At 41.8% G+C, this 24,580-nt stretch overlaps 1 protein-coding gene across 2 annotated transcripts in view; it reads left to right on the plus strand.

The window, feature by feature from the left end:
* C1QTNF7 (C1q and TNF related 7) overlaps window positions 1-24,580 on the plus strand; it is a 51,937-nt gene that overhangs the window by 13,195 nt on the left and 14,162 nt on the right. The window contains exon 1 of one of the 2 annotated variants that reach the window (XM_065837009.2): window positions 2,325-2,784. The exons of the other annotated variant lie outside the window; for it this stretch is intronic. The gene's annotated coding sequence lies outside the window, so the exon portion shown is untranslated. Of the gene's footprint in view, window positions 1-2,324; window positions 2,785-24,580 lie in introns of those variants that run through there. 2 annotated transcript variants of the gene reach the window in all.

Consider the following 24,580-nt stretch of genomic DNA (forward strand, 5'->3'; position numbering starts at 1 on the left):
GTGGCTGGAACAGGCTGGGGCAGAAATGGCATCGTCCATGCACGGCGGCTGCAAGTGCGCTGACCAATGTCTTGTTGCTTCCCTAGGGGAAAGCCAGATCCTTGGGACAGAAACAGAGTACTGCCTGGGAGTAAATTAGCTGGCACGCAAATTAGTGGTGTTTCAGACGTCTCTACTGAAAACAAGATTTGGTTCTCGGAAGTGAGGTGTATATTCTGCTTGTCTCAAAACACTTCACAAAGAAGCAGGTAGTAGCTCCCAAGCAGGTTTTGAAGTTTAGCCTCTTGTAGTTACGCACAGAAAGCTGGATGGGATCCTGACATGTCCCGCTCAAGGGGCTGACCTCTCAAAGCTGGGCAGTCATGAGTAGTCCTGCGGGCCAAACCTTGCTCCTACAAACCAGGCCACAAGGCCTCCATACCACAAAAAGGTTAAAAGTAAAAAAATCCCAGCTATTTTCTAAAAATAGAAGAGTTGGACTGGGAGTGAGAGGGAAAACATGCTTGCTGATGGCTTAGCACGGGGAGGAGGTCTGGCATGGCAGGAGCATGAGACAGCAGAGGGGCGCTCAGCACCCACCTACAGAAAGAAGCCCCAGGTAGGAGACTTGAGCCCACTGGGGAGAAAAGGTGTTTTATTGTCTGAAGAACAATACTTGCACTCACACTAGTATTAAAGCAATAACTTTCAAACATGAATTTTAATTTAAAAAAAAACCAAATCAGTGCCAATACTTTGAAAGTCAACATATACACATATGATTTGACGTTAGCAGAGACAGGGAAGGGGAAAACAGTAGGGAGAGCTGAAAAGAGTAGAAATTAATTTATTGTAGACTTAGAAGTCTCAGTATTTGACAAAGGAAGTGGATATAAATGGAAACTAAATTGAAACTAAGACTCCTCTCATTCAACACAATATGTTGCTGCTACTAGCCAACTTCAGCTGGAAGAAACAATCTAATTACCAATAAACAACTTTGAAGTTGTATGTGTGTTTTAGTGTCTCACTAAAGTTGCAAAAAAAAAAAAAAAAAAGAATTAACAAGAAAAGCTGAACCCAAGTCTGACGTTCAAGAAAAACCTTGATAACACACATATAAAACATACAGGGGATTTTTCAAGTCCATTGTAAAAAAAGAATAATAACACACTAGATAAAGGAGATCATTTGATCATTCTTCATTAAAAACTATTCTTTTCTCAAGCTAGAAATGCTTATTAAAATTTTCGAGGGCTTTTTTCAGTCTTTGTGTTTCAGAGAGCCAGGAATATTGCATTTATGATATTTGAAAATTTGATTTTAGACTGTAAGTTTGTTTCCCTATTTCCCTCTTTAGCAACTGAAGACAATGGAATGAATGAAGACTTTGATTTTCTTTCTTTCTTATCACTTTGCTACTCCTCTTATTATGCCTAAAATATGGGGGCTTTTTCATCGTCTCCATAAAACCTCTGTCCTCATTGTCTGGGAACTGAATGACTCTGTTTAAAATAATGTCTTTATTTTTGTAAATATAATTTTACAATGGAGCAGGAAGCATTTTTTTTTTCTGAAATCTTACATTTACTTATTTTAAGCTACATCATTATCTTGCTTTTCATATTAGTCTCATTATTTGTTCTACTGAGGACTTGTTCCAAAAGCAATGTCTTTTTTTTTATGAAGTTTAGTAAGTTTAAGTAGACCAAAAGAGAGAGGGGAAAGAAAAAAAAAAGAAAGAGAAAAGAGAAAAAAAGAGAAAAAAAAGAGAAAAGAAAAGAAAAGAATAGAAAAGAAAAGAAAAGAAAAGAAAAGAAAAGAAAAGAAAAGAAAAGAAAAGAAAAGAAAAGAAAAGAAAAGAAAAGAAAAGAAAAGAAAAGAAAAGAAAAGAAAAGAAAGGAAAAGAAAAGAAAAGAAAAGAAAGGAAAGGAAAAGAAAGAAAAGAAAAGAAAAGAAAAGAAAAGAAAAGAAAAGAAAAGAAAAGAAAAGAAAAGAAAAGAAAAGAAAAGAAAAGAAAAGAAAAGAAGGAAAGAGGAAAGATGTAAAGTGATCTGTTGAAGGAGAAAACAAAATACCTGAAAAACACTCATTTTGCTTGCAGGTGATTTATTGCATTTATGATGTCCAAAATGCTAAAATTCAGATTGGGTTAAATTTCCTGGCTGAGATACAGAGATTCTCAGAAATCACGATTTGAACTAGAAAGTCAGCAGTAACCTCATCTGGAATGTAAGGAACCTCAGCACAGGGGACAGAGCTGAGAGCGCTGCCACTTGAGAGTCATGAACTGAAGTAGAAAAGTCTGTCATCTTTGGGTTATTTTTAAAATATGTGAACAAAATACAAGCTGGAAACATGCATTGTGTTTTCATTTTGCTGTGCCTGCACTAAAAGCATTGCTCACATACTCCACGGGTACAGAGCACGACATGCCACAGTTTCTGCACTCCAATCGCTCCCTCTTATGTTACTGCTCAAGTATGCACTCAGAAAAGAGCCAGGAGATATAGTAGATTTATTCTACTTGTCGAGGTCAAGGGCTCTTTTTTTTTTCGGATTCAGCTGAGGAAACGCTTTCCTCATAATACCAGACAGGCTTTCTGCTTTGCAGTCCACTGTCAGTGTGTACCATCAATAAAAAAACACGTGAGAGCATTTTTAAAGGAAATTGTTTATCAATCTGAAGCACCAGTGAACTATGTGCTGTCTCCAGTGCCAAAGTTAGGGCGCTTTCAGCAAAGCACAATATCAGCATGCGCTGCAATTCAGAAACTCTGGCTGCTGGAAGCTCTTGCAAACCATGTAAGTAAAGGGCTTTATTTTGCTGAAGCAAACTTCATATATTGTCTTGTCTCATAAAAACTCTGAGATAATCTAAACTGGAGATTGATTTCCTAATACTTGTAATGTTGTTGTTTTGCTGTTGCTTTGAATAATGTGCATATGTTGGCACAATAAATAACTAACTTATCTTCCTAGAAATGTTTTGCCTGTGAGTAGTGTAAGGAGCAGAATCTGTGCGTGGCTCAGGCAGGCTCTGCTTGTTTTCCGACCACTGATAACTTCTGTTCTCTGTTTGTGATCAGCATGCAGAACTGTCTGATTTCTTCAATTTCTTGTTACTCCAATTTCAAGGACAATGGGAAACTGACAGCAAAACACAAAATCTGTGCAAAAGAAAACAAAAAGCAGAAGGGCAGCTTATAAAGCAGGGTCAGTGATCCCAAAAGCGGTGTGTAACCACCACGGTGAACTTGAGGTCTTGTGGGATTTTATATGCTTTACAGTAATGTTTAAGAGGTCACAGATTATGTGATTAAGAGGAAAAATGACAGAAGAAATATTTTGATTGCTTTATAAAAATTTATCTTGCTCTTCCTTCTCATATTTAAAATACCCACTTTCTCTATTGTTATTTGGAGTTTATTGCAGGGATGAATCAACTTTCTGTGAGCTTCACACTACAGTTTAAGGTCATTAAATATTTCCTTGCTCTCTCTGAAGTTCATGTATGTGTTGTCATTAACTGGCCTGGTAGACAAGCATTGAAATCCCAAATTTCTCTTCTTCCCTGTGAGGTCACCCCTTCATTTTTGATGGCTGCACAAATGCAAATAGGGTGATAAATGAATGGAAACTAGCTGTTGTGCCAGGAAGCTTGATTAGCTCCACTGACCAGGTACAAGTGGTATTAACCTGAATCAGAAATGTAATGTACTCACAGCTTCCAGTATCTTTCTGTTCAGACAGCCTCTAGCCCCCTGTATTCCTTGCAACCTTTCCAAAAGCACCTTATCCCTCTGACTTTGCACTTTCTGTTTGGCTCACATTTTTTCACAGCTCCCAGTAACTTTTAGCAGGTCCTTCTCTCTAGACCCACAGGTCTGCAAGGTGCAAACTCTGCCTTCCAACCCTCACAGTGGAAATCTGGCCCATACCCACAGGACAATACCAACTTCACTTATTGCAGATATGCCACCACAATCACCTCCTGAATCAGGTGCTCTGAGGAACACCGATGCTGCCCCAAAGACCTTGTTATAGCTCCCAGCCCTGCTGTTGACCCTCATTTCCATGGCAATGCAAAAGCCACATGGGGACAAGGACACTGTCCATTAGGGAGATGACCATGGTTTGCTGCAGTCAATGGGAAGGTCCTCCTTGACTTCAGCCAGGCAGTCAGACCTGAGGGGCAAAATAGCAAGGAAATCAAGAGACACACAGGGCTGTAGAGCTGCAGTATGTTGTTTCCAGTGCAGCTGGAGTATCGCCTCCCTCAGCAAGAACAGGGAAAAGTTCTATAGAAAGAAGGTTGTATGGTGGAAACAGTCATGTTTTGAAGGTGCATTGGCAGGAGCAACTCAGAGATGTAAGGGATTGGTGTGAAAGTCAGACTCCTCTGCTGATGGAGGAAGAAGTTGCTTTTCTAGAGTGTTTGGAGAGTGACAAAATCTTTAATTTTCAGTACTGAGATGGGTAACAGCTGGGGTAACTCTTATTATTTCTTTCCTCTGCAACTCAGCTCTCACATACCAAGCTGGTGTAACTGCACCCAAGGAAGAAGACAGCAGGTTTTTGTATTTTGGGAATTTATGTATATTCATGTGTTCCATTAGTCTCTTGGCAAAGGCATCTTTTGAGCTCTAAAGCTTTCTGAACCATTCATATAGTCCTTTGCTTTGAAGCAACAGATGTCTGTGATAAGCAGATGGTTATGGCTTTGAATTTGAACAACTTTAAATACTTTGTTGTGTACACTTTATGGGAAGAAATGTACTCTTAGTATGCAGAGCTGATGCACTAAACGAAAAGTCTCCATGTCTGGATGTTTTATGTCACTTCCTAGCTCGCAAACCAATAAACCACATGTTTTTCAGGATTATTTGTTGTGAGATATTTTCATCTCATTACTCAACTTATGTTTTCAAGTTGCAAACCAACTGCAAAATGTGCTAGTCTGAGCTCAGTCAAAGCAAACAAGCAACAAAACAGGTCAAAGGAGCTGCCCTGGTTGTGAATTACATTCTCACTCTAATGTATACCGTAAGCAGTCTGAAATCTTCCTCTTGAAAAATTTCCCACAGGAAATAATGCAGTGCCTATAAAAGTAACTGAGAAAAAAAAATCTTTTGATCTTTATTTTTCTAAAATCTCATTTTTCAGGACATACAGCTATGAAATTTGATGAGCAGGGAATCTGAGAACATAAGATCTTAGACTAGGAATAAATTTGGGAACAGAAATTGAAAGAATAAATCTCAAATATGAAGATAACTCTCATTTGCTTTCAAGGAAAAGCGGCCAGATAAACAGATTTTATCCGAATGTTTTGCTGTTGGATATTCATTTACTGAACTAAAAATTTAATTCTTTTCTCCCTCTCCACCTGACTTTCAGACTTGAAGAGTTCTTTTTTTAAAGAAATCTCTTCAGCCAGCCTGTGACATGTGAGAAATGTTTAAACTTGAATTAGTTGATCTGAAGAATGTATTATTGCACGGATTGTCAAAGGCGTTGTTTATTAAAATTATGTAAGATATGCTATTGCATGGGCTCAGCGCTTACACAAGGCACCAGTCTATCTTGAAAGAAGAGAAACACCTCATTTCAACCAAGCTTTGGAGTTTTGTTTCCACCTTTGAGAAGGGACAGGGCTGTTTAAACGTTTGTAGTGCTGGAGGGGTGCTGGAAGGGCTCAGTGGTGATGTAGGAGATACTCTTTTATCTCCCTTTTTTTCTCTTTCTCCATTCCTGCTGGGAAGCTTTTGCTTTCTTACTTCTCCAGGATACATTAACCCCTAATCCCAGGCTGTCCCAGAAACCAGGTTTTCCACTTTTTGCACCTCAAATCAGCCTTTCTTTACTCTACAGTACCAAGGCTGGTGTTCAGCCTTGCTGGAGAAGAGAAGGCTTGGGATGCAGTAAGGGTCTGTAGCCCAGTGGACTTCAGTGGCTAATGCCCATCTCTGCAGATACAAGCAAAGCTGTCCATGTACAAACAAAACACACAGGCTGCTGACTCTTGTAGTTTGTTGCCCAAGGCTAATGGCTACTTTAATTACTACCCTGACTAGCTGTGCATTTCCTGGTGGTTTCCTCACTCAGATGTCTTCTGGGACTGGTCATTACCCAAGACAACAGTGGACTAACAGAACCATTAGTGTGACCAAAGAGAGCAGTTCCTTCAGTTTCACTTTGAAAGTTTTAAGTTCTCATCTGTATCCAATGCTGTAGGGTTTAAAAGAAAAAGGATGAAATTGTTAAAGGGTTTTATTCTATAGTCTATTATTTGACAATATGAGGTTTAGAAATCTACATACAAATGAGAAAGAGTTGTGAAAACTTCTGATTGATGGGTTGTCTTTCTTTCTGACAATTCTAATTGTTTAAAGACTGCAAATGTTCAAATAATTCAAAAACTGCAGGTGGTGCTCTACTACCTGAGAGTAATGTAACTCAGAGAGAGGTTCTCCTAAATAAATCCTTGCAATGATATGAAGAGATTACATTCTGATGTGTGCCAGACTTCTCTTGAACTTATCTCAAGATCCCTCTCACTGTGGAACCCTGCTGTCCGTTAGGGGTTCTGGTGCAACACCTCAGCACATATGCTTTTATTTCTCTGAATAACACCTCTTGGGATAACATACGTGAGGACTAAGGCAAGACTCAATGGCTGTTGAACTGAGATCATACTAGACGTCTGTGAAGATATAGAAAACTGCAGGTAGTTTTCCTGAATTCTGGAAATACACATCCATTCATGGTCATCCATAAATAAACAGGTTCTTTGTAAAGAGGGAAAGAAACAACTTTTAATCCTTTCTGTGCCTCTGTGTGCCTATAGTCTTCCTACTAGGTCAGAAGCAGAAACAAACCTTCCAAACCTGACAGCCCTCAACCTAAATCCTTTACAAGACAATCAGCAAAATTGACTGCCAAGGGCCATAAGTAGCAAGACATCCAGAGGTGACCGGAATGGAGAGACAAGTTACCGTGACAATGGTTCCTGTAATGGAAAAGCTCTCGGCAGGCAGGGCAGCAGTGGGGTCGCACACAGGTTTGCGGGTGGAAAGCTGGTCTGCAAACTGCTCTAAGCAAGCGTCCGCAACGGAGGGTGGCAATGGGAACACAGCCTTTCTGCCTGTAGGAAAATGAACCTGCTGGAACAGGTATTGTCAGTCTTTGCTATTAATAGCTGTCAGCTAATGCAACCCGCCTTTGAGTGACTGCCCGTTTCTGAAGTTCAGTGAACAACATACTTGATATCCTAAATGTAGTTGTGGGAGTGGGAATCTGTTTGTGTTCATATTCCAGAGGGAATTATTTCTGTTATATTTTTAAGGTTTCCTCTGTGGCTTTTAAACATGTTTCCTGAAATCCGCATTTACATTTGTGTAACATCTGCATCCAGCTTTTTCTAAAATAACGATGGAGCAGACTATGTAGTAATTAAAGCAATTCTTTATCTGAATTTCATCACCCTTTTCTTTGATCAGCTGATGCTCTAGCAAGTAGTTTCTGACTTCAGGGGCTGTTGATAGACAGTTCATTGAGATAGTTCAGTATCTCAGCTATCTTGTCCCTGCAAGGTCCTTGATAACACTGCAAATAAACTCTGTGTTCACCACAAATTGACGTTGGCAGTTATCAGTAGTTCAGATCCTTGAGAGCACTGAAAGCCTTTGGTGGAACATATGGGAAAAGGTGACAGTGCAGGGAGTCAAAAGAAAGCATTGGGACTGTTTTGGTTGTTTTGTCACAATGGCGAAGCAGATTCAGCAAGGGCACCACCAGCACACCCCAATCGTTGCCCCAGTGCATGAACAACCTCCAACCTGCCTGAACAGTGTAATTAGCATGTCCCCTGAATCTCCTCCCTCAGAGGAAAAAATCCAGACTTGAGAATCCTGGAGGATTACAAAAAAATGCTCAAGGTTCAAGAGAACAACAACACAAGTGTCTGAGCATCCCAAATAGGCAGGATAATTCCCAGTTACAAAGCTAAAGATTAGGCACTATGTGAGCATGTTGGGTTGACCATACTATGGCTGCTATATTCTGCTTCTTAAAGAAAATGGTCTGTATTCATGGACATTCCTTGTTTAGGAAGGAAAATGTTCAGATTCCTTAGTCAGACTGATCATCAACAGTCATAGAAAAAGAGGGTAAGAATACAAGCAAACTGAAAATCAAGGTATTTTATTATTATAATTACTGACAGACACCACATACTCCCAGATTTTTGTAACCTATAAATAGGAGTCATTCTTCTTTTATCTATATCTGTTTCTGAACATTATTGAAATTCCTATAGCTCAAGTGGGAATCAAGTGAGAAAAAAAAGCTTTTGCAGTTTCCTGCTTGAATCATAGTTAAGGCCAAGAAAAGAGGCATAAATGAACACAACACCTGTGGGGGTTGACAGGTGACTTAAATACACTGGTTTTTAAGAATAGGCATGGACACAGCACGTGAGGGAAAGAGTCATCTTCATGTTCATCTTCCAGGTTGAAGAGAATGATAGCTTCAGTCAGAGAGCATGCAGAGATGCTTGGATGAAGGTGTTACCAAAGACCATCTCAGTAGTGCATTTATGCTGTGAATATCACTTGAAATTAGTGAGAAACAGCCATGTCATTGTGATTTGCATGCTAATACAGATGATGCAATAAGGCTCTGGAGAAATGGATCCACAGGTAGCTGGCAATCAAATTTTTGGCTTTTATGAATCACTGAAATTTCAAAATTCTCAAGGGTGTTTTTCTCTAACTTCGCACCTTGCCTCTTAAATTAAGAAACATCCCAATGTGGCCACATCTATGACATCGTCTCTTCAAGGAGAAAAGAATATCAAACATTATTTCTTTCTGAAAACAGCACATGCACTAACAGAATCTTGGGTATTTTTCATCTACATGAGCTGTGACAAAAGTTTGCTCATTATCAACCTTCTTGTTGAGAATAACCCTACATTATGGTTGAGAACGAGCTATGTTTCAGGGCGTACTGGACCCTGAGCAGAGCACTAGGTCCTGTTCCAGATAAAAAACAGTTCAGGGAGAAACATGAAATGCCTTCTCATGAGATGAATGTTGTTTCCAAGATGATCTCATGATAGAAGGTCTTTCAGCAACATGGCTGTTTCCAAAGTGTGAAAGGACCCTGGTTCCTGGCAGGCGAAGAAGGAAAGTGAAGATTCAGTGAGGCATTTCTGCACATGGGCTGGTGGTGACTGGTGATCTCGCTCCTTATGGCAGATAAAGTGACATGTGGTTCTTTTGACATCTTTGTCCCCTTCAGTGTAGACCTTTCTCACTTTTTTTTTTCCCCCACAGAAAGAGTTGAAAAAACTCTTCCAGCATTTCCTCACTAACAGGGAAATTTTCAGTGTAGGATTACATAAATAATATTTTGCTAACATTTTGGCAAGTTATGACCACACTTCTGTGATCAGAGATGTGTGCATATTTGTTTGTCTTGATTTCACTCTAATGCTAGCTTGTTACCCCTTGTTGTAATGAGGTTTTAAGATTTTCCCCTGTTGGCCTGAGTGGGTATTTTCCAGATTACTTGTTTATTGTCCCTAAATTCACAGCATGTTACACATTGCAGCACGGTATCACTTTGCTATGTCTTTGAGGGCTCAGCTTTCCTGCAGGTGCCTAACACTGTTCTTGAAGTTCATGCTGTAATGCAGAGTGGATGGTTGGCTAATTTCTGCTTCAGATGGTTTCTACCATCTTCATTGCTGCTAGTGTTTTCTCTTGCATCCCTGGGGACACCAGATGCATCTAATGAGTCAGTTCCAGCTTCCAAGCCGAAACACATCATGGACGGCAGCCATGTGTTGTTCAGATGCCTGCATGGGAGGGAAAGATCTTTTTCCTTTATTTCTTGCTGAACCAATTACTCAATAAGAACTTGGTCTGGATCAAATTGGCATTGCTTTTAGCTAACTCCAACCTTTTCTAACTTTCTCTTTAATTCCAAGCTTTTACTATAGCCTAAAAGAGGAGAGTTGACTTAAAAGAAAACTGGTGCTTGGGACACCTTGCTCCCAGCTTAAATGGTAGGACAAAAAAAGTCTTTAAACCTGAAATTCACAGGTTGTAGCTGGTGAAAAATGAGACAAGAGCCAGAGACATGCTTCTACCTAATGTTGCATAAGTAGATATAGCGTGTAATGTACTGCAACATCACAGCAGGTCTCCCAAATTGAAAACAAGGAGGAATAAAGGACTACCATACCTTGCCTCTTAAATCCCTGAATGTGTTGTCTGTGTTGATTAGGTACTTTGATTTATGCTTCCCTGCACAGCTCATTTTTCCCTTTAATAAGAGTTCAGCTTGTAAATTGTCACTTGAATTTATAGTATTTGCAGCAAACAGTGTAATTAGGCTGCAGTGACGGAATATATTACATTGTTTGTTTTCTATTATGTTTATTCCAGATGGTTTTTGTCACTGACTCTTTTTCTGAGCTGGGTTGTTAATAAACATAGGATAAATCTAATGAATAAATTCGCTGTGGTCGCTATAGATCTGTGGTGGTGGCTGAGATGGGCTTATGCCACTAAGTAAAGGGCTCTCATTAGAACTACAGGAATCTTAATTCTCACTAACATATGAGAGGGAAACAGAGCCCATGGGTAGTGAGGGACTAAAGCAGATACTTATGTGTTTTGTTTTTTTTTTTCCTTTTATAGACATCTTTTTAAAAATTAAACTGAGGTTATGATGAGTTCACAGTTGAGGTGCTTTATTGCTTCTCTGGACAAGGGAAGTGTTCCACGGTAAAGCTACAGTGTGAGTACCTGTGTCCAAGACTCGGAAAATTGGGTTCAATTGCTGGAAAGCAAGTTGCTTCAGTCTTTGTCTCAGTTCCTGAACAAATACTTCAGCATTTTAACCACCTTGCCTCTTCAAATAGAAATTGCTCAAAACCCCTGCCTAGGCTGGACATGCAAAAATTATTTTAGAAAGAGAACCGGAAAGTTTTGGAGAAAAGAAGCCCATATGGGATGGAGACACAATGTAGAAGTCTACATGGCACCAGGACATGTCTTAATCTGCACATTTGCCCTAGAGGAGTTGACTGGAAAAAAACGAAAGCTGTGACAGCAGATCTTGATCACTTAAGGAGTTTTCCAGTACTGGCCTCTTAGTTTTTTCCATCAGCAAGGAATATAATAAAACCCAGGATGAAATGCAACATAGTCTATCCTACCATCTTTCAAAGGCTTTAAAAGTTGCATTAGAACAGGTGACTGTGGTTGCTCAGACCTCAGAGTCTTGGCACATTTTTTAGAAGATCAGCTAAAAGTAGATTATAGCAAACAAACTTTGTTTCTACTGATGTTTCCCATTTTCTCTGAATTCCTCCAGGAAGCACCTAAGTGTGGAGCTACCTGCAGGGCTGCCGTTTGTCAGCATGAGTAGCCTCTCGCGTTCCTGTTAACTGCTTAGATCTGCTCCGAGCAACTAAAACAGTCTCTGTCTCATTAATGTAATGCATGGCGATGCTTCCCCAAGTGAAAAACTAAACTGTGACCAAGTGTTGACTTGCCAAGGTTCAAAAGAACAAATGTCGGTGTGGGCTCATATGGGTCCAGTAGCCACAGGCTGGGGAGCCCGGTGGGTGCTGTGAGCTGGGCAGCAGCAGGTCTCAGCCACAGTGGATTTGAGCACCTCACCCTCTGCCAGCCTGGCTGCAATCCCCTCCTGCCCTTGCCTGCTGTAGTGGTGTCACCGGCTTGGAGGAGAAAAGGGAACAGCATTTCCCCTTATAAAATGTCAGAGCATCTTCATCCTTGTGTTGTTTCCAGCCATTTCCAGGATCTAGTAGTGAAGGATCTTCCTTTTCAGCCTGGCTTTACTTTTAAACCAGGGAGCCAGGTTCACAAAGACAGAACAACAGCTGGCATTAGCAACCATAACATATATTATCAGCTATGTCATGCACCTCTTATGTGGTTGGCATTTGTGGAGGTTTCTTGGAACAGGATTGGACAAGGATGGGGGAGGAGAAGTAAGATGTGTGTGAGCAATAATACAAGAAGCCCCCAAAGGAATAGTAGGCTGAGAAATGCAGGGAAGGCACAGCTGTTCTGGTCAGTGAGGTATAAGGAAAATGAGGATATAGTTGGTACCCGCAGCACTGGGTGTCCTGTCTTGGCCGGGCTGCAAGGCATGAAAGCGTTAACCCATCTGGAATCGGTACAGGACATTCCAGCGCTTGAATTCACATAGTAAAAATAAACCTCGTGCAAGGCATGTTGCCTACGGGGTTTATGCTCTGCTTTTTGATTCAATCATTTAGGAATGCAGAGCCCTTCTATCAGGTCTGGGCTATAACAGCACCTTTGCTTTGCCACCGCCAGACTGTTTCTGAAGGTGTAGAAGATCTGTGGTAATGAAGTTAAAAAGGTCCATGTTTGCTTGCAGCTGCTTGGTCATGCTATTTCTGTAGGGCCTGATTCATCCCTGGACTGTGCTGCCACATCATTTTTTGAAGGCTGAGGATGAAATGCCTTCCCTCCTGTGTGTCTTACCCACCACACTCTTCTTAGGCACCACTGCACGTCCACTCACTTGGCAGGGCAATGGTGAGTGTGTCCTACAGAGGCTGAGAGTTTGCTGGGAAACAGGATATATTAACAGCCTGTACGTCAAACTCCTGTGTGTTTAGTTGGTGGGGCAGAAGGAGTTTAGTTTCCCCCAGCCAGTTCACTCTGTGTGCAATGTCAGACTAAAATACAGCAAGGTGCAAGTTGGGCAACCTCACCCGCAGGCAGGCAGCCGCTCTGGGTTTTTATCTTGTATTGGCCAGGATATGACTTGACCTTTGTTATTTTTGAACAAGACCAGTTCCTGCTTCTGCCACTGAAATCTTTCTTTACCCAGTTCCTGGTGCTCAGAGTCCACAGTGGGAGTTTCCACTCATTTCATGTCTATGTCTATCACCCTCCTTATTTTCCTGCTATGACCAGATACTCTCATGTTACTTCCCTCATCGTCAGGTGTTCCTTTGGGTGGCAGCTGACTCCTGATTTCACACTTACACTTCCTCTGCTCCCCAGACCCACCAGCTTCATTTTTCTTAGAACACAGGATCCTCAAAGCTGGCAGTACTTTGCAATTCTTGTACTGAGAGGTGGTGGGAAAAACCATTGTGGCATTATTTTTTCTCCTATTAACAAGTGGAGAACATGCAGTCAGCATGATATTCTCATTGATGTATTCATGGGTTATTCCTATACAAGAGAGTGGAAGAGAGAGTCAAGGAACATTGGACCAATTTCTATTTAGTTACTCATTGGAAAACTGGAAATAACCATGATGTAGTGTGATGACTTACTCTGGATTTACACCAGTGCCAAGGAGAAAATGATTTAGTCCACTGATTTTACATCATATCCAAGTGGGCTTGGACAATATGCACAGTGTGTTAAAATCTATCTGAATGCTTAATAAGAGTCCAATAACAATGGTATCTACTGAGGATTGTTTAAAAATGCATTTTCTTCACTACTTCTGTTCTCTCTTTTTCGGTCTACTGCTATTGTTGCCATAGTGGCAGAGTACCTTGGCCAGGAAAATGGATAGCAATTGCAAAGTCTTGGTGAACTCTGGGAAGTATTTCGCACTTCTCATTTTATTTGCCATAGTATTTTGTTGTCATCTTAGTTTTTCTTAGTCTTGTCTTTTCAATTCCAGAATGCACTACTACATTTGGAAATATTTCGTGTAATCTTATAAAAGAAAAAGGATACATAAATATGAAAATTTATTTTGTCTCCTTTATGAAAAGGCTAGCTGCAAAATTTTAGGCTGTGTCAAGGTTTATTTGCAAGGCGACAATAAACCGTGGCAGATGCTCTCTGTTAACCCCTCAATTACCCTCCCTGCATAGGAAAGACTGTGAGGAGGAAGTAAGAAAGGCTTAGACTTGCAGGGTTGGAAAAAGTTTTAAAGGCTTTACTAATCCTACCAATAAATAGAGAAAATAATACAAAATATACAAAACTAATCTTTAATATCCCAGGGTAGCAGCTTCGCTCGATACGGAGTTGGCAGCTCCAGCTGCTGCAGGGCGGGCACCCGGAAGTCCTGGGTGGGACTTCACAGCAAACCAGAACTGGATTCAGGGATGCAGGGACTGGATCCAGGGCTAGGGTTGCAGGCATGGCTGGCAGGTCCTCTTCAGATGCCGGCCATGGTCGAAGACAGTGAGACTCTCGTGATCTCCCTCCTTTATAGGGTGTATGATGTGGATGGGATGGAATACTCAGCTGGTCAGTTTTAGTCACCTGTTCTGTCTGCCCCTTTGCAAACATGCCCCTCTCGCAACGCAATGTGCAAAATTTTATCAGAATTCTTGGCTGTCATAGCAATAAATCTAAACATGAGCTTCTTCAACATTCCATTGGTGACTCTTATCAGTCCTGGAGCGCAGTGTCCGAAAACTATGAAGCTAAATTCAGAAGAGGGCAGTTACTTAGAAGAACTTAGCTGAAAGGAAAATGCACTAAAAGAGAACTGGTCTTGTTTTTAACGAAACAAGGACAGGCTGTTATAAGAAAAGTTGATAACAATTATCTGATCTCAGGGTGGTATTTAATAACTGTTAATGAAAACCGTTTTATTTAAAGATCAGTTGTATAGCAGCTTTTGTAGCTAACTCAAATAGAAAAGTGTTCTAGGTCTGTTATTAGGCTCTATCCAATTCTACTCATGCCATTAAAGATGCTTCAGAAAATACTGCATGCCTGATCCAGGTCAGGTTTTCTGCTTACAACTTGCATAATCCTATAAACCCAGTGCACATGCCTCACTTGATCCACATCACTACTCCCACGTCTTTATGAGCTGCAATATGTGCAATGTACTTGAAGTTGACAACCCTTTGAACAAAAAAAAAAAAAATATAGAAAGAGAGGAAAAATGCCTTTGGTTCCAGACAGAGGGATAAAAAGCAGAAGAATGACATTAGAGCATGAATCCTCCATGGAGCTGGAGGTAACAGGAGCTGCACCTCGCAGTGAAAATTTCTTGAGTCTTGTCCATTTATTTTCATCTCTGTGGCATGTTAATGTGTTAGCTTTACAGGGTAGCATGCTGCCAGAGCATTGCAACAATTATGCTGAATGCCAGATGCTAAAAAATCTTCTTGAAATATTACTAAACTAGGTATCGTGCATGTTCTACATGAGGAAAATAAGTAAATTCCCTGAGCATTAAAATAAAGGAATCTCTTAAGTCTATTAGCTATTTATCAAATGCTTGTACTTCTTTATGGTGGTTTTCTCCCCTTTCATTTAATTCTTCAACTTTCAATCTCAGCTTGATCATTTTTTTGGAAACTAAAATCATCTCTAATTTGGTATTGTTTTATTATGGTTTGAGATTCATGTTGATCCATTAAGAGGAGCAACAAGATACCAAGATTTCAGTATCTAGAAAAAAAAACACTATCAGAAGGCTAATTATTTGGAACAAAATGGTGCTAAGGGCTCAAAGTCAGTACTGTTGCTGGGCATGTTACTATATTTCCTACATGAAGGATTTGTTTTCAGGATCATGAAACACTTTCTGCCTCAAACAGTCTCTGGCCAGCAGTAGAGCACTGTACTCACTTAATGAAGATGGGCAAGCCCTGGCTGCGTGGGAGGACAAATCATAGGTCCCAAAGGATCATGATCACGTTGCTAGCATCCAAAGCTGGAACCCAAGGGACTTTTTTCCATAGCAGCATATTCAGTATGAGGGATAACTAAATGGCAGCACACCCACATCAGGCTGGCTCACATCCCACTCCTGCTGGCACCCTGCAATACCCCTCAGAGTGGCAGCAGCCTCTTCTCATTCGGTGCCTTCTTCCTGCCTCACCTCCTCTATAGCAGCAGGCTCCTGCCAAAGATCCAAGGGCCTTCTCACCACCCACCTGGTGTACGAAGGCAGCAGGTCTGGCCTTGCTCAGGTGTGAAGCTTGTACAGCATGTGCTGGATCTGCTCATCCCACACGTACACAGCAGGCATGTCGCTATGGGGGACAGGCGCTGCCATATGGCCTCTCCTCTGCACAGGATAATGCGACACAGCCAGTGAGGCCCAGGCACAGGGGCAGAACAAGGAAACGAGCAGGTAAAATATCTCACTGAATTTCTAGTCCATGTGAAGGGCAGCTGGATGCTGCCGAGGCTGCGCAGGGCTTGCTGTCACCTGGCTGTGGCACAGCTTTGGAGAGAGCAGCAGGGGCTCGGTGCTGAGTCTGAACTCATCCTTTGTATAAACCTTTTTCTGCACATCTTCTATCAACTGCATTAGTTCTCTCACAGGCTGCCAAGATAAGATTTTTTTTCTGTTTCAAATCTTAAATGGAAATTGAAAAGTCTCCAATGTCATCACTAAAATGCGCAGCGGAGACAAGCGGAAAAACTAAATTTATCACTGGAAAAACAAAGCAGATACTCTTGTGAGTGGTTGGAAATCAGTTTGGCACTGCAGTTACAGCACTTCAGTGTCTTATTTTTGTTATTGAAATTGTTTTCCTCAGTTTTCTTCAAGGCCAATCAGTAATCATTTGTTTCGTTGGGTGCGTTTTGGTCTGACAGTTTTCATGACTCTCTCATACACAGTTTGATTCCTAAGTTTGCTAAAGGACAGCTGATAAAACTCAGTTTCAGATAAACCAAAAATTACGTTTATGCCATAAATACCCTCTGTGATTATGGGAAGACATACAGTCAGTCTCTTTTCATTGGCAGTGATATCAGTGCATAAAGCATGCTTGAACATCATTGTTCATTGTTGCAATATTGTTTTCTCAGGGACATCGTGCCAAATTCTCTTTTTTCAGTACTGTCCTTATCTGAACCTTTAAACCTTTCCTTTCTAAATGATGAAAAGTAGTGCCTGGTATACCCTGTAAAATGCTCTGGCTCTCCTTAGGGTATTCATGTCCACTAAACTCAATGAAGTTAAGAGTAAAAAGAAATATGTCACCTCATGACCAAAGCAGTCACACCAATTGCTGTGGTGAGACTTTTCCACTCTAGTAATTTACAGGGGGTTCCCTATCCCTTTCACTTAGCTCCTAACAGCATTCAGAAACATCTCAGTTTATGGTCTGCCAATATCAGAAGCCATTACAATCATATATTTTAGTGCTAAAATCACCAAAGATCTTTATCCTAAGAATGTACAGAGGCATTACCAGCTGCAAAGCATTCAGAGTAACTAGCAGTTTCAATTACTAACAAGCAACCAAACCAGGGGCTGCACCAAAGCTCCACATTTGAACTGGAAATTGCTCTCAGATGGAGGGCAGCAGGGCTGGGGGTGGGGGTCAGCCCATGCCAGCCACCATCCATCAGGTTGCTTCTTTAACTCAGAGGGGTTTTGGAGAACAGCAGGCAGGCTGTTTTCACTCACCATGAAATTTCCATAATGAATTATACTGCAAAAGAAACAAAAAATACTAGTCCATTTCATTTAGTGGTTTTACTTTCTTTCAGTAACATTCAGCAACATTTCTTTTAGTATGTTTTAAATTTATCCATACTCCATCATCTTATTAGAACCATGACAGTGGGACAGCAAAAGCTGGATGGTGCAGGATGGACACACCAGGAGAGCTCTTTATGAATACTAACTTACTCCTCTGGCATCACAGCAAGGTAGGAAATCATTGCCCTTCACACAGAAACAGATGAATGAAGTGGATTATATGATTTGCCCAAAGCTACAAAGAAAATCATTATTGGGACCAAGATGAGAACTGATGATTTTCCTCAGTGCCTGGTCCTGTAATGCAATTAGTAGAACAACCTCCCTTCTCCTCAGCTTATGCTGTGTTATCCTCCACCTGTGAATGGCACTGACTTCAGCAGTCCTTGCTATCTGAAGTTGAATTTTGCTTATAAGGTTAATTTCCACTCAGTTGGATGACTCCTACCAGTACATTTTTGCATCTAAGAGACACATTAAAATGTGCCTTTTATTAAAAGCAATGTAAGAATCCGCTTTAACTGCAGCGTGACCCCCACGCTTAGTAATTTTTCAGGAAGAAGCTGATGCCTACAACAGATTTTTTTATGCCATCTAGTGGTCATAGAAAATCAAATGCCAAGTCCAAACCCACTGTGCCACCCAGCGAAAGTGCTGCAGCAAACCTGTCTTCTGCTCTGACAATCCCTGCCTCGAGTAGGGCTGCTTGTGCCTCTTTTTCTTTTGCTGCTCCTGTTGCCTGTCTTTTGCTTGGATATCTGTGACCTGTGTGGCTTAAACTCTCAAAAGCTGCAGTAAGAAGTGGCCTGAAAACAGAGTTAAGTAAATCAATACTCTTAGAAGTGCTCCCAACTTATATAAACGTCATGTTTCTGTGGAACAGGGAAGATAGTTTCTTCGCTGCTTGGAGGGTGTGAAGGAAACTGTGAGGATAGATGAAACAACTAATAAGTAATAGCAGGTTGTATAGGCAGAAGATTAGTCTTTTTTTTCCTGAGGAGATGGACATGACAGGGTGCCTTGGAGAATGGGGGTGACCACGGTGCCCCAGATTTCCTTCTTATTCTCATGAGAAGCAAACAGGCACCAAAACCTCTATTTTCTGCAAAGAGATCCATGAATCAGCGATTTCTTACAGCTGTGCACAGCCATGACAGGTCCTGCCCTGTGACACGACGTACCAGCCGAACACTGGCTGCTCCGCCAGGCTAAGCCCCGCTCCCTGCTGGGAGGACAAACACTGTGGGACCTCAGGATGGGGGCTTGGACTTGGAGTTATTTTCAGCCACTTTTTGGTCCACTTCTCGAGAAACGTAGGTAGGGACTTATTCCTGCATGTAACCATGATCTCTAGAAGTGCGATCAAAAGACGTACTCCCCTAGCAAGGGCAGTAAGGAAGGACTGCATTACTTTCACTTAATTAAAAACTTGCTTGGAGAGTTAAGGAAAGCCAGATAGCACCATCAGCTATAGTGAGATTTTTCCTGCTTTTCAGTGTAAACAGCATTACCTGCTTTCTTTAATGATAAGTAACTGTTGAACAATGAGGACAAACCATAAATGTAGCACAGTTGAAAACTGGTCAGCTCAACAGCTGAGGTCATGGCCACACAGATGTATTTGTAAGGTATTGAAAGCTAATTAATTTTAACCAAGAACTGTCATGTGAATGGATATGATAGTTCCAATGCAGATAGGGTTTAAGAGATGAAAAGCGTGTTAACTTGTCACAGTTGACCTTAGTGTTACTTTGAAAGTTTAAAACCATCTGCTAAGATAGTTTTGGACAAGTGAAGCTAGCAGCTCCCCAGACTTGGTCAGCATTGTGTCATACTTTGTCTGTACACACATTAACACATTTTGTAAAAATACAACAGCTTGACGAGACAAGCTTTGTTGTTTGGATTGGACTGGTTTGACAATCCTTCATCACCCCTCCAGGGCCTGAGCTCAAGTCGATGCCGAGACCTTGGTAAGTGAGCAGCCCAGCGCAGTTGAGTCCCCTGCCACTGTTCAAAACTCCTTGTCCATGTGGCTTCAGCAGGAGGACAGGTTTCTGCTCCTACCCTGGCACAAGAAGGCTGCAGACAGGCCGTCTCTCCAGAGCCAGCTGTGCCAACCCAAGCTTGTCCCATGTTCGCATTGTCCCCTGGCCAGTTAGAGCTCCCCACTCTTTGACAGATACAATGAACCAGAGCAAACAAGAGCTCTCGTATTCCCCCCATACAGGCCAACCTGGTCCATTTTGACAGAAGAGGCCAGGAGGTTCACTCTGGAGCATCCAGCAGTGGTGGTGCTGTGCCAAGGAGGCCAGTGTGGTCAGGCAGCTGGTGGCCTCTCCAGCCATCACCACCTGAGATGTATGTCTGCAGCCTTTTTGAGCCCAAAAGGGGCTCTGCCAGCAGAGATGAGAGGACAATAACCTCCAGCGGTGTGGCTTGTAATCTTCATCTGGCACAGATCTCTACAAAATGAACATCTGTCCACAGCCTAAAGATACATTTCAAAGCTGATTTAATTAGACCAGCGCAAGCACCCATCTGGACACTTTTAGTGCTTTGGCTTCCATTCACCTAGTAAACAACGGCACTGGATGAAAATTGTTTTCACCTGCCCCTGTGGCCAGAAGGAAAGGAGGATGTATCAGCCATGCTAGCATCTCAAACTTTTGACAAATAGGTCTGATGAATTCTGATGAGGAACTTTACAAAGTTGCTGCCTACTGAGACCTCCCACCCAAGGTGGCCACAGGCACAGACAGGGCAGCGGGAGGAACGCACGCCCGCAGCCGTGCAAAGCCCAGTGCCTCAGCTGAAATGGCTGATTTCAGTGGGTCCAAGGAGTCTAGGAATGGTTTACACTGCACTGTGCCCCGTTCAGCCATTTACTCCCTCAGAGCCCTTCCCTCTGTTACCCACCTGGCTCTTATATTCCCCTACATGGTGTACTGGATAGCAAAGCAGGAAAATGCTCCCCATTTGATTTGATGCCATGTCGGATGGGTTAAACAGCCTGTGGAAGCAGCTGATCTACAGAGAAAGGGAGCGCCAGCAGAACAGCAGGAACAAACTGCAGAGGGATAGTTAGCTTTTAAATTGGTACACACATTTCTGCAGCAAAAGCCTGGCTATATCCTTGGTTTATATAGCTTCTTATCCCAGCTTAGGCCAAATAAAAATAAATTGGCTGATTCCAGATCAATAAAGGCGTCCACTGAGGATCTGGCATTTATTTAACCAAATTATTTGAAGGTGAACCAATGCAAGTTTGTGCATAAATGTCAGAAAAACATATTGTACAGATTCAAAGAAAAAAATCATCTATGACAACTGAGAGCACCATCATTTTTTCAGCACCATTTGGAGGCTGCAGATAACCTAAGTCTCTAATAGATTTTTTCTAAACTCTTAATAAAACCTTACAATTTAGATTACTTTTAATCTACCTTATGCTTACTATATGTTGTTAAAATCCTTTTTAAGAAAAACAATTGGAATTTTAACTAGTTACAGATGGTGAAGATAAAATTGGTCTTTACAAAAATAGGATTTTTGTTTAAAATAGGATTTTCAGGGAGAGTACTGTTTATGTTTGCTAATGTTATCCAGGCTGTCTATTTGTAAACAGGTGTCAAAGGTTTACAAGCTGCAGTAAAAGTAAATCAGAAGAAGCAGGGAAGACTGCAAGCATTAAAACCCCGATATGCTGGAGTTGCTTTATTCCAGACAGACAGGCCACAGCAAAGGACAAGTAATGAGCAGAAGGAAGAGATGCCCTTGATACCATTTTGGTTATCTTTATGGAGAGGATAGATTGATAACTCATCAAACAGTTATATTGGACTTGATGTTCCCCTGGCCTTTTCCTGGTATTTGGACTAGTCCAGGATGGTAAACAGGGATGTACATAAGCAGACAGGGAGAGTTCAGGATTCCAGAGCTGTACAAGTTCATGGGCAAGAGGGATGCTGAACAAAGCCTCCATCGGGCCTCCCCCCTCGGTGGGTTTTAGCTGCTGTTGCAGGCGAGAAGGCTGAGGAGCTCAGCCATGTCCTGCTGCTCCTCGGATGAGTCTGTCTCTTGTCTGCTCTTGGAAAGCAGATGCTCCTCCAGGCGAGGGCACGAACTCTCGTTTTGCTTAGCACAGAGGGACTTGCACAAACTCTTGCATAATTCTCTGGATACATTCATTTTTCCTTCAGAGATATCAAAGCGAAGCCATGTAAAACCCAGAGGCTACCAACCATTAGTCATTTTGAAATAGCAACAGCACCATTTCCATGTGCTTGCTACACGCACAGTGTCTCAGCTGCCTGTCCAACTCCAGGCCTTTGTGATTTAGGGCTCAGAAAGAGCTGCAGTTGTCCTGGCTCTCCCCAGGCCTCCCTGTGGCACCCAGCAACAGGGCAGAAACAGGAAAGGTTTACAAAACGATAGAAAAAAAGAAGCCCGACAGTTTACACATGAAACTCCAATAGGGAACAACATCTTCACTTAATGGGATCCTTGTTTTTGCCAAACCCACTATTTTTGCTGATAGGCAGTGAGTCATCACTGCCCTTTCTCCACAGTTGAGGGCCTCTGGAGAGGAGGCTGTTTTAGCTGCAATTACTTCTGTACAAGTGGTACCACCTGCACAGCATCTCTGTTTCCAGGGTTCAAAAGAGAGGACTAGTCTTCAAAAGTCCACAAATGGGGGTGGACAATGGCAGTGCATGAGGGCTTGGGGCTATAACCTACATCCTGTGATCTTCCAACAGGTTCCTTTCTGTAACTGCTGGCATACTGCATCCCTATCGTGGTCTGAAGATAGACCCCAAACAGGGAGAAATGACAGTGACATCTGGGCTCCCCACAGCTTGAACATTCACTACAACAAATGGTCTACTTCAGCCAGACTTCTGGCAGGAAAAACAAGTTCTACATCTGAGATTTCCATTTAAGGACTTTTCCCAGCCATCTTTCAACTCAGCCAGCTGTAGCATTGCACAGTAGGGACAAGCCTTCGCACTGTCACCTCCCTGCCACCATGCTGCACTCCAGATAGGTGCTCCTTGCTCTCTGTCCCATGCAGACATGGTGACAATCCGGAGGGACATACAGGGGTGCACAAGGATGGCCCTGGCAGCTGCTGGGCTTCGCATGCTGCTGCATCTCTCCTTCCCCATCACCTCCAGCCTCAGTGTCTGAAAATTAAAGAGAAAACCCAGACAAATCCGCATCCCAATAGACATGGAACAAAGGGGAAAACGGTCTTTTCCTCATATGGATGTTGGGAGCAGGACAGATTTTGGACTCCTGATGCTGGGAGGAGATCTCAGCAGTATCAGCAGCTCAGCAAGGAGAAGGGAGTTCTGTGCTGGCAAGTGAAGGAGGAAGAGGAGGAGGAGGAGGAGGAGGAGAAGGGGGAGGAGGAGGAGGAGAGCCACCCCAACAGGGAATGGCATATGTCATCACGCCATAATTTAGGCAGCATTATGGCTTTGAGGACATGAGGTCATCAGTGACACCGCTGCGTTCAGTTGGCTACTCATGGAGAGCAAAGCAAGAGTCTGCATAATCTGACATTCTGTGGTTAAAACAGACAAATAAACAAACTTTATTTTGAATAATAATGACACACATCTGTATTAAGAAACCATGATTGTTTTCTTAAAAGTGTGCCAACGAAAGCAGTATTTATAGAGTATCTGGAAGACTGTCCTTTCAGCTGTCCATAGCAAACACATGAGAGTTTATGTAGCTTTGATGAATGCAAAGTTTGTTTTTTCTTCTTTCTTTAAGAGCCACCAATGTCTCCTGGAAAACATTATATTTACTTTTTACTACTTTACTTGGCTTTTAAGTCTAGCAGAATGACAAACACTACAGCGAGGAGATTCTGTCCCATGTTGTGTGTCTTTGGCAGAGGCCAGATAACACAATCTCAGGCAGCTGCATTTTTGCAGCTGTACTCCTGCATTTTTGTTAGGAGATGATGGGTTTATGCTGACCTTAAGATAGAATATGAAAGCAATGAAGCTGCTGGACCTACTGATCTTGTATATCTTTCAGAATCTTGCTTACTAATGTTTATACACTACAGGGAAAGAGCAGATGGCCCTTACAATACAGTGGACCATGTAACCACTAAAATTTGTAACTGTGAATTAAAAATATTCAACATGGAAATATTTATGGCAATCATAAGGAATCTAACATTACCACTTTTCTGAGAAGGTAATGTCCTGAGGACCAGATTAGGCACTGCCTCTTATAATGCAAGTATTAGCTGGAATCAAGTGAAATTATCAGTTTAATGAATGATTTAAGGGAGATAAAAAGGTTTAACCAAGACAAACGTGTTCTGTGCATAATTAATCCAGCAAATTTTCTACGAGGAATGTTGTGGAAAGCCAGAGTTTAAACTCCTTCCAAGTTTATGGATAAGGATCCAGTGGGGCTGACAGAAAGAAAAAGACTCAGAAAATATCTCCAGCTCAGAAGCCCTCAGCCGCTGAGACCAGGAACACAACCTCCCGGCAAGCATCGCTGTGGGCTCCCACAGCCTCGGGAGCAGACCAAGGGCCAGAGACAGGATGTGGCCAGAGAGCCAGAGTACAGGGCTAAAAGGGCTTTTGGTTGTATTTACCAGAGTCACTCATATGTAACATTGATCCCAAAACAGAGACATAATGAAATCACTGTTATGGATGACTTCATAATTGCCCTAAGAGAACAAACTGGGACATCAATTAATTGTATGGAAAAGGAACAGCAGTGACTTATGAACCTCTGCAGAGACCTTGTTTCATGCATTAAGGAAACAAGCAGAATAGATACAAACTGTAAGAGAGAAGCTGTGCCAATGAAATTATCTCCAAAAGAGGAGTTTCAATATTCTCTCCCATGAGCTGATAAATTTATAAAACTTTTTTTTTTTCTTTAACTTTACTATGTGTTTACATATATATATGAACATACATACATTTAAACTTTCCCAAAGACAGAGGAAAAACAGAAGCCTCATAAGGAATCACGGCATCTCAGAGAAAGAAAAGAAGAATTCTAAGCAGGAAAGATGTGATGTTTGAACACAGGAGAGTTT

Source organism: Patagioenas fasciata, chromosome 4, assembly GCF_037038585.1.
Source record: "Patagioenas fasciata isolate bPatFas1 chromosome 4, bPatFas1.hap1, whole genome shotgun sequence".
Taxonomy (NCBI): Eukaryota; Metazoa; Chordata; class Aves; order Columbiformes; family Columbidae; genus Patagioenas; species Patagioenas fasciata.